We start from the raw sequence: 9722 nt of genomic DNA, 5'->3' as shown, positions 1-9722 counted from the left end.
CTATAAAGGCAACCCCGTTTTTCCTTGTCTTTTCATTTCCAGAGTAATATATCATATGGTCATCAGACTCAAAATGCCCCATAAGCTAAGGGTGGGTGATTTTAATCTGCAGCCCTTGGGCCTGGTATTAATTGTGTTTGGTCAAATCGTCTTCTAAGCAGTATAGTACTGGTCTGTCCATTTGCTGTACAAAGGTAACTTCTGGTTGCTCTGATGCTAAACATTGGGACACTGATGTGTCAAATGCCATAATGGTTACTCATGGTGGACAGTGTTTGATGGAGGTCCCCAATTCAAACAAGCTTGGAAGCAGGAATGGTATCCATTTCTGAAATAGCTTGCTTCTGGAAACTCTATGAACTTGGAGAAATGATGAAAGTTATACATGTGTTCAGGTCTTTCATTCATAGGTTACTATGAGTCATCTATGACTCACCGGCACTTAACAACAGCAACAACAACATGTAAATTTAACTTGTTGAAGGTTTTTCTCTCTTCCGTTGACCCTAAAGCTTTCCAAGGATATCTGTTCCCAAAGATTCATTCCTCCTAACAACATGGCCAAAATATGTGAGATGGGGTTTCACCATCTTCGCCTCCAGGGAACACCCTGGTTGCACTTTCTCCAAGACATATTTGTTTGTTCCTTTGGTAGCCCACGGGATATTCAGAATTTTCTCCAAAACCACAACTCAAAGCATTAGTTATTATTCTTTAATCCTTGGTCATTGTCCATCTTATAGATGCACAGAAAGGAAATCAAAAGGCAAATTGAATCAGGAAAAGTCTGCTGTCAGGGACCTCTTCAGAGTACTGAAGAGTAATAATGTGAATCTGGAGACTAAGGTGCACCTGATCCAGGCCATGGTCTTCACAATTACTTGCCATGAACCAGAGAGTTGATCAATGACTAAGGATTATAGAAGAAGAATTGATGTCTTCGTGTTATGGTGCAGGAGAAGAGTATTGAATATACAACAGACTGCTAGGAGAACAAACAGGTTCAACCTAGAGAGGGTGAAACCAGGCTGCTCCTTGGAGACAAGGATTTTGAAGCTTTGTCTGACATGCTTTGGGCATGTTGCAAGGTTGGACATCAGACTTGGAAGGGTGGAGGTACAGCACAGAAGAGGAAGACCCTGGATTGAGGTAGATTTACCTTAGTGACTGAGGTAACAGGGGTAAGTGTGTCATACAATGTGCTTGACTCAAGATAGAGCAGGTTTCAGAGATATTGTACATAGGGTCACTATACGACTCAACAGCACATGACAACAACCACACAGTCAAATGTCTTTGGATAGTAAATAAAACAATAATAGACATCTTTCTGGTATTCTCTGCTTTCAGAAAGCTAAGATGCACCTAATATGAGCAATGAGTTTTCTTCCATGGTCTCTTCTAAACCAGCCTGGATTTTATGGCAGATAGCCAATTTTTTTTTATAATCTTCAGCAAGATTTTTATTTGCTGTGATATTAGTGATATTGTACAAAAATTTCCACACTGTTTGGTTGTCTATCTTGGAATGGGAAAAATAACGATCTCTTCCAATCAGTTGGTCATATATCATTCCAAGGTTACAGTTGTTTGTTGAAGCATAGAAATTGGTATCTCATCCATTCCTAGGGCTTTATTTTTTTATGTCTCTGGAACTTTGAACTTTGATAAATGCTGATAGTTCTAGAAAGGCTTCAAGCCTTTTATTCATAGGATCGCTATGAGTGTTGGACTCAATGACTCAAAGACAATCAACAAGACAACAATGCCTTGGTGCAGCTTTAACTACTTCCTTCATTAACAATGACTCTTGATCACATGGTATTTCCTCAGTCAATCTATTCTTTTTGGTATAATGACTCTGTAACTTATGATGCTTCCTGAGTAACTCAAGATGCTTGAGTTTGTTTTCCAGGTCTTTCAGCTTGAGACATGCCAACCAACTTCTCCCCATTTTATTTTCAACACCCATTTTGTATACATTTCATTAAACTACTTTGCCTTTATCTGTTTGAGATGCCCTTTGAAATCTTATGTTCATCTCTTTCTTTGTTATTCTTCCTTTTGTTTTGTCTTCTTGACATTCAAGCCCAATTTTGAGATCCACTTCCTAAATGGCATACCTCCAGAAACTGTATGAAACTTGATAAATGTCAACAGTTATAGAAAGGCTTCAGGCCTTTTGTTCCTAGGGCCACTATGAGTCGTGCTCAACTCGAAGACAGTCAGCAGACAACATTCTAACATGAACCTTGGCCATTTCTTTCTACCCTGTCATTTTAATCATGGATGGCACCCTTGCTGTTGTACCACAACTCTTCTGGTCTTCAATCATTAAAATCATCAATGTCTCAAACATTCTTGAGATGGTTTTTAATTCAGGTGGGTTAGACTTGAGATTGTATTTTAGTTCTTGTGGATTTTCTTCTCTTTCATTTCAGTTTGAACTTAACACATGAGTAACTAGAGGCATGACTTTCTTCATCACTTCCTTTGATATGTGCCTTAATGCTTTTCAGGCCACTCCATGAAGTGAGCTATTTGTTTCAAGCAGGGCATTGTGTTAGTGGTCTGATTTTCATGAACTTCATGTCCATCCACTCATCACCACTCCACCCCTACTACACTAAGTGAATAGCTGCCCAGTGTCTGGCTTTGGTCTCGATACCGCATATGCTGATAGTTTTACATGTTCTGGGCTCTGTCTTTAGGATCTCAGAATTAATGTCATGTGACCTTGGTAAATATTTCTCACCCCAATTTCCAATTTCTGATTAAATTCAGACATTCTCTAATAATTGAAGGCACATTTTTATTTTTATTTAGTACCTTCATGGATGTAGGATTCTGTAATTAATAAGTTTTCCTTGTTGTTGTTGTGTGCCATTGAGTCAGAACCAATCCATCGCTGATCCTCCAGCAAGTTTTCAGAGGCAGTAATCACACAGGAAGAGATTATCCATCCTTGTCCTACAGAGCGGCTGGTGGATTCGAACTGCCTGCCCTCAGGATTACAGCAGATTCCTTTACACAGTATCCATTATACCACTAATTCTGCTTCCCAGAGACACCATTGTCTGATGTTTCTGTATATAACCTATTGACTTTTGTCTGGAATAGAAAAATGAATCTGTCAGCCAATAAAGGTTTAAAAACCAACTTTGTAGAGATGGGGTTTAATACATGGTTTTTTGTTGTTTTTTAACTCATAGTGACCCTGTGCACAACAGCTCTCAACCCTGCCCTATCCTGACTGTTTCTGACACCTGCCCTCATTACCCCAGTTACTGTGTCACACAGTCTCATCTAGGGTCTCCCTCTGCTCTGACCTCCCATCTTTCCAAGTAAGATGTTCTTCACTAGTAATAGGGCGGCACACAACAACAACAACAACAACAATTACGTGTAGCATATATATGGTGATATTGCTTACCATGAAGCAGAACTGAAGAAGGATGTAAACAATCAGCTTTTGTGAGCTGATGAAAACATGTCCCAACACTCTTCCTTCATACCAATTCCTTGTTCAACTGCTCAAATCCAAGTACATAAAAGTTGATTATTACACAAATACACATACAGATAAAGAGACATAAGTATATAAGAAAAATTATTATACACAGAGAGAGACAGGTGCATAAAGAATAATTATTGCACACAAATACAATTGAAGAGAGACAAGGACATAAAAAGAATTCTTACAGAGATAGATAGATAGATAGATGATAGATAAGAGACAGATGAGATAGATAAATAGATGATAGATAGATAGATAGATAGAGATGATAGATAGATAGATAGATAGATAGAGAGAGATGATAGATAGATAGATAGATAGATAGATAGATAGATAGATAGATAGATAGATAGATAATAGATAGATAGATAGATAGATAGATAGATAGATAGATAGATGGGTCTGGGCAAGGTGGTCAGCAATGCAGAAGGCAGCCGGTGAGGCGACCTATATCCAGAAGGGCAGTGTGTTCTGCTTCGTGGTCATCACTCTCTCCGTGGGCTACTGCATGTGGGTTTTCTTCTGGCCTCAGACTATCCCCTCAGACTCTCAGAGCCTTGGTTACCAGGGTCCCTTTTCTCAGAACTTGGTGGACCGCAATCAGACTCTCATGTGCAACGGGTATGGGCTTGCATGGCTGCTTCATGTGGGATAATCCTTGTATGCCTTAGTATTGTGCAAGTATAAAGGCATCACCAATGATCGGGCTGGCTACTCTGCTTTACACAGACATTCTTTTTTGGAAGAGCATCTCTCTCCATCGTGATTGCTTACAGACCAAAGCACCAGAAGCAGACATAAAGAAGACATTTAAGAGCTTGCTCTACTTTGATATTAGGTCTCACCTGTTGTTGTTGTTGGATGGCAAGCGATGGTGCAGTGTTTACTCGAGCTACTTTCTACAACGGCTCTTGCTTTCGGAGCTCTTGTTACGCATTACTCTTTCATAGGCCATGACTGAACTGGGTAGACCGTATTTAAGGCGAAGTAGGGAAAGATTCTGAAGTTTCAGCTCCACACACTGTCTGAGATCCTTGACACTGTTGAGGTTCTCGCCATTTTCCTGGATGAGCACCCACAATCCCTGTGGGTGCTTTCCTCCTGCATAGCGCTGGGCAGGATGGACAGGTTCTTCTGTCACTTCCAGGCTTCCTGCCCATTCCCACCTGCACCACAGCGGCAGCCTCTTAAAGTCTGAGTTTTCTGCTCGCCTCTTAAGCTCTGAATTTTCCTCCCTTCTTTGGGCCACAAAATTAATCTTTCAGACTTAATAAGCAAGTCACCGCTTTGCCTTTATACATTGACTGCCCCTCCTGTCCTGAAAACTGAAGCACAGACGCACTTTTACCTGGTACTTAGGGTAAGATTCTTCATTTTCCAACCTCATCACCCACATTACTATGGAAGCAAAGCTTTGCTTTCCCGCAAATCTAGCCCACCTGTTAGCGTCCTAGGTAGTAAATCTGCCTGTTGGCCTACTTCCCACCCCCTCCCCTCAGCCTTCTAGTCTGATTATGACACACTGCACTCTGATCTCTACCATTTTAGCCCTCCTTTCTCAAAATTTTCTATCTTTCTGGAACAACTTAGAATGATCCTTTTACAACACAATAATTCTATAGACATTTATTAGACACATGTAAGGCAAGAGCTGAGGCCTTAAACTCCAGGGAAAGTAGGAAGACAGGGAGAACCTAGGCAGGGCAGGCTGAGAGATTAGGTCCACCTACACAGAGGTGTGGGTGACAGGCTTAGAACCCAAAGGAGCTGACTTCTCCCCACAGGATTCTGGAAACCCTATCATGACTTCAGTGTTTCTTCTTGATGGTGGGCTCTGGTAGTCCATGCCAGATTTGCTTCTTCAAGCCCCATCTTAGCTTTATTTTCCCCTCAGACCCTCTCACACTGCCTTGCACACAGATTCTCAATGTTTATTAAACAAGCAAAGGAAAGAGAATCTCTGATTCTACTTTTCAGTTTTTCAGTGTCATTCTAGGTTTTGTGTGAACATGGCAGAACTCTTCCAGTATGTGCTCATCTCAGAGAAAAGCCCCAAACTGTCCTTTCTGTGGGTCCCTTATTGGGAAATTTACTATAGATGAGAGATAGAGATAGAGATAGATGATATATATATAGAGAGAGATAGAGGTATAAAGATAGAGATAAAGAGATAGAGATGTTGTTGTTGTACCAGAGACTCTCTGGTGGGTTTTCAGAGGCAGTTAAATCTCACAGGAGGAGATTTCCCATCCTTCTCCCACAGAGCAGCTGGTGGCCTAGAACCACATGTCTTCGGGATTGCAGCTCAGCTTCTTGCCACTAGGCCACAGACAAATACAACCTTAAAAGATTACAAGACAAAAATTATTTTTAGTGGAGATAATTTTCTGCAATATCTCTTTCTGTTTCTCCTGTGATTAGGAGATTGCTACTATGAAAGATTTTTGACCATAAGTTAAAATATTGTACAAATAGCATTTTAATAACAAAAATAGTATGGTAATTTAACTCGGACTTTTTGAATTTCAGATCTTCTTCAAAGAGAAATGAATATGACTGTAATATTCATGAGGACATACCATCTAATGAAACTAAGTGTTGTGGATTGTTTTATCAAAATAAAGAAGAAATATATGTTTGTCTGTAAAAGGAAGAGGAAGATAAAAAGGAGCAAGTGCATAAAAATAATTATTACACTAGATAAAGAGAAGTATTTATAATTTTTGACAGAATTGTCAATAGTAGCGTAGATTACATTTTCACAAATCATTAAGAAGTCCATGATTAATCATATATTCAAAATATGTTTACTGAGTACCAAGAGTTGAAATATTTTCCAATACTTTGAAAATACAGATGAATAGACAGAATGTTTCTTTATTCACCAGAAAAGTAATGTACTGGGTTCTCATTATACACGTGGAGAGGTGGTCTACATTTGTTAAAATAAAATAAAATCATTTATGTGGAAAGTTTAACTACCTTAATAAATCAAAACACTTGGCACTGGACTTTTGGAGGAAAACATCACATGCACTTTAAATCCATACCATGTCAAGTTTGAGAGATTTAATACATTCTTTAAAGTGTCAAGATTCAAGTCTGATACAAAAAGTAGACTGCTTTCCACAGCATATGTCCATTCTTTTATAAATTTTTTATTATTAGTTTCAATGAAAATTTACTGAGACTTTGGATTTCCATTCATTCATTGTTGCATTTTTCTCCCTTCCCAACCCTCCCCTCCAGTACACTACCCTCTTGGAAAAGTAAAAGAAAAATTCTTTCATTGTTGTACAATCTCTCGCCCCAGGTCCACTCCACTATGCAGCCTTCGCTCTGGACTCCTATCATGACAAAAATACCTAATAACATATCCCTTTTAAACCGTTTTCTCCCTCATATGTTTTAATGCAGTGTACATTATTTATCCCATCTTTCTTAATCTCCCCCCAACAACAATGTCAGTCCTGTTTTACAACAGTGGCACTATGCAGTATTTGTCCTTTGTGACTGAGATATTTCTCTCAGCATAATGTCTTTCTGGATCACTCATTTTGTATATTTTATGAGTTCTTTGTTTTTCAGTACTGCATAGTATTCCATTGTGTGAATATACCACAGCTTCTCTATCCATTCATTTGTTGATGGGCACTTAGGTTGCTTCCAACTCTTTGCTATTGTAAACAAAGCTGTGATAAACATGGGTGTGCATATATCTGCTTGGGTGGCAGTTATGGTCTCTTTGCGGTATATTCCCAGTAGTGGAATTGCTGGGTCAGATGGTATCTCTATTTGCAACTTTTTGAGAAAGTGCCATACCTCCTTCTACTGTGGTTGCACCATTTTACACTCCCACCAGCAGTGAATAAGGGTTCCAGTTTCTCCACAACCTCACCAGCATTTGTTGCTTGCTGTTCTGTTAAATTTTGCTATTCTGACTGGGGTGAGACGATATCGCATATTGTTTTGAGCATATGTCCATTCTGATCACAATAGTTAAAGTAAAAGGACTCATCAACAACTTGCACTATGCAGATGGCACAACCTTACTTACAGAAAATGAAGGTGACTTCGATCAAAAATGATAGTACAGGATACAGTGGGGTTCCAATCTATATTTTGTATATATCGTAGTTGACTCTAAGGCATGTAATAATGTGCTTTAGGATATGAAAATAATGTGATATGATGTAGAGGATGGAAATGTCATATAGTTGCACTTTTTGGAGCTGATTATGAGAAGAGCAGGATACAAAAAGAGGGCCATAAATGCTAAAGAAGGGTTTTGCCTGATTCAAATTTGAACTTGAGTGGTTGATTGTCTTACAGGTATGCTTGCTTGAGAACTTGACTCTTAAAGTAATTTAGTGGTACAGGACAGTTTGGCAGAAGAAGGGAGTCTCAGACTCAAGGACAAAATTTAAACTCTGTCAGCCATGGGCACAATTCAGATAGATTGTCCTTTCTGTGAAGTGGCAAAGGATCTCTGCAGGTAATTGGAGAAAGAAGCAATGGGCCTGATACTGGACAAATGGCATAGAGAGTTAAGTGTGAGCTTCTAACTGAAAGGCTGAGTGTTCAAACCCATCCAGAGATGCCTTGGAATAAAAGTCTTTCAACAGTATCTAGTTCTCTCTCTTTGCTTAGAGCTATAGGCAAGAAGAAACCACATAGATCCCTTAAGTAGGGGCCAAATGGAGCAGAAGTAACTCACAGGAATATGTAAGCGCCCTGAGTTCCAAGAGGAAGCTGTCACTAGAGATAACTTCTGGGGCTAACCAGCTGAGGGAAACCAGAGCAGATCTTAGACTACTGTTCACGAATTTAAAGTGCAGATGACCTAAGTAAAAATAGAACTTCCACTGCACTCCATGCAGGCAAAGAGCATCGATGACCTGAGTCAACCCCCCCAGATCACACCTACTTCTATTAGGTTGACTCTGACTCATAGCCAACCTCCACCAGGTTTCTGAGGGTGTAAATCTTTGCAGGAGAAGACTGTTCACTTTTTCCTCGTGGAGTGGCTGGGGGCTTCAGACTGCTGACATTTTTATTCTGGTCCCATGAGAACAGAGTAGGCCAGATCCACACCATATGTTATCACAAAACAAACCCCCAAATTGTTATGCTTTTCAAACTTACGAAATCATCACTCCTAAAACAATTTAAATAAAGAATTCCGCTTTAAGAATTAAAGTGGATGTTTATACTATAAAAGAGACAATTTATATTTGAGGATTAAATGCTGTTAACCAGGAAGGTCTGGTGGCCTAGTGATAAGGAGCTACGCTGACAACCTGAAGGCGGGCAGTTTGAATCCATCAGCTGCTCTGCAGGAGGAAGATGGGCAATCTTCTCCTGTGCAATTTACTGCCTCTGAAAACCCACTGCAGGGACAGCTATGGGTCAGTTCCAACTCTGTGGTACATAACAACAATAAAAACATTTTCCTCATTGTTCTTTATGACGGTTATTTTTGAAGACTATTACAGTGCTTTAGAAAATACATGTCTGTATTTACATCAACAAAGAGCCCTACTGTGGTTACGTACTTACCTGACAACTGAAAGATCAACAGTTTGAATCTGGCACATGGGAGAAAGATATGGCAATCAGCTCCCGGAAAGAATACAGCCTTGAAAACTCTTACTACTACCTCTACTCAGTACTGTGGGGTTGCTGTGAGTCACAATAGGCCCAATGTTAATAGGTTTGGTGTAATATCTATAGTCTACATTTATCATGATATTTGACTTTGCTTCAGATAAAATATCAGGCTAGGTAAAATCACAGTAAAAGTCAAAGACTGAAATACACACACACACATATGGTGAAGAGATTGAGAATGTTGACAGCTTTAGTTTGCTTGGCTCTATAATCAACTCTCTTGGTACTAGCAGCCAGGAAATTAAGAGACGAATTGCACTGGGGAAAGTCTGCTGTCAGAGACCTCTCCAAGGTCCTCAGGAGCAACAATTTCAGTCTGAAGACTAAGGTGTGCCTGATACAGGCCATGGTCTTTGCCATTACTTATTAGGCTTCAGAGAGCTAGACAATGACTAGGGATGATAAAAGGAGAGTTGATGCCTTTGAGCTGTGGTGTTGGTGAAGAGTATTGAGTAGACCATGGACTGCTAGGAGAACAAATAACTTCGTCCTGGAGAGAATGAAGCTGGGCTGATACTTGGAGGCAAGGATTCTG

General features: G+C 39.8%; 1 pseudogene; it reads left to right on the top strand.

Annotated features, from left to right (window-relative positions):
• Positions 1–3938: 3938 nt before the first annotated feature.
• LOC102843715 lies at positions 3939–4318 on the top strand (annotated as a pseudogene).
• Positions 4319–9722: the final 5404 nt, after the last annotated feature.

Source organism: Elephantulus edwardii, unplaced genomic scaffold (genome assembly GCF_000299155.1).
Source record: "Elephantulus edwardii isolate Elephantulus edwardi_28Jun2011 unplaced genomic scaffold, EleEdw1.0 scaffold00004, whole genome shotgun sequence".
In the NCBI taxonomy this organism is placed as follows: Eukaryota; Metazoa; Chordata; class Mammalia; order Macroscelidea; family Macroscelididae; genus Elephantulus; species Elephantulus edwardii.
This window is presented reverse-complemented; position numbering and strand designations above follow the sequence as displayed.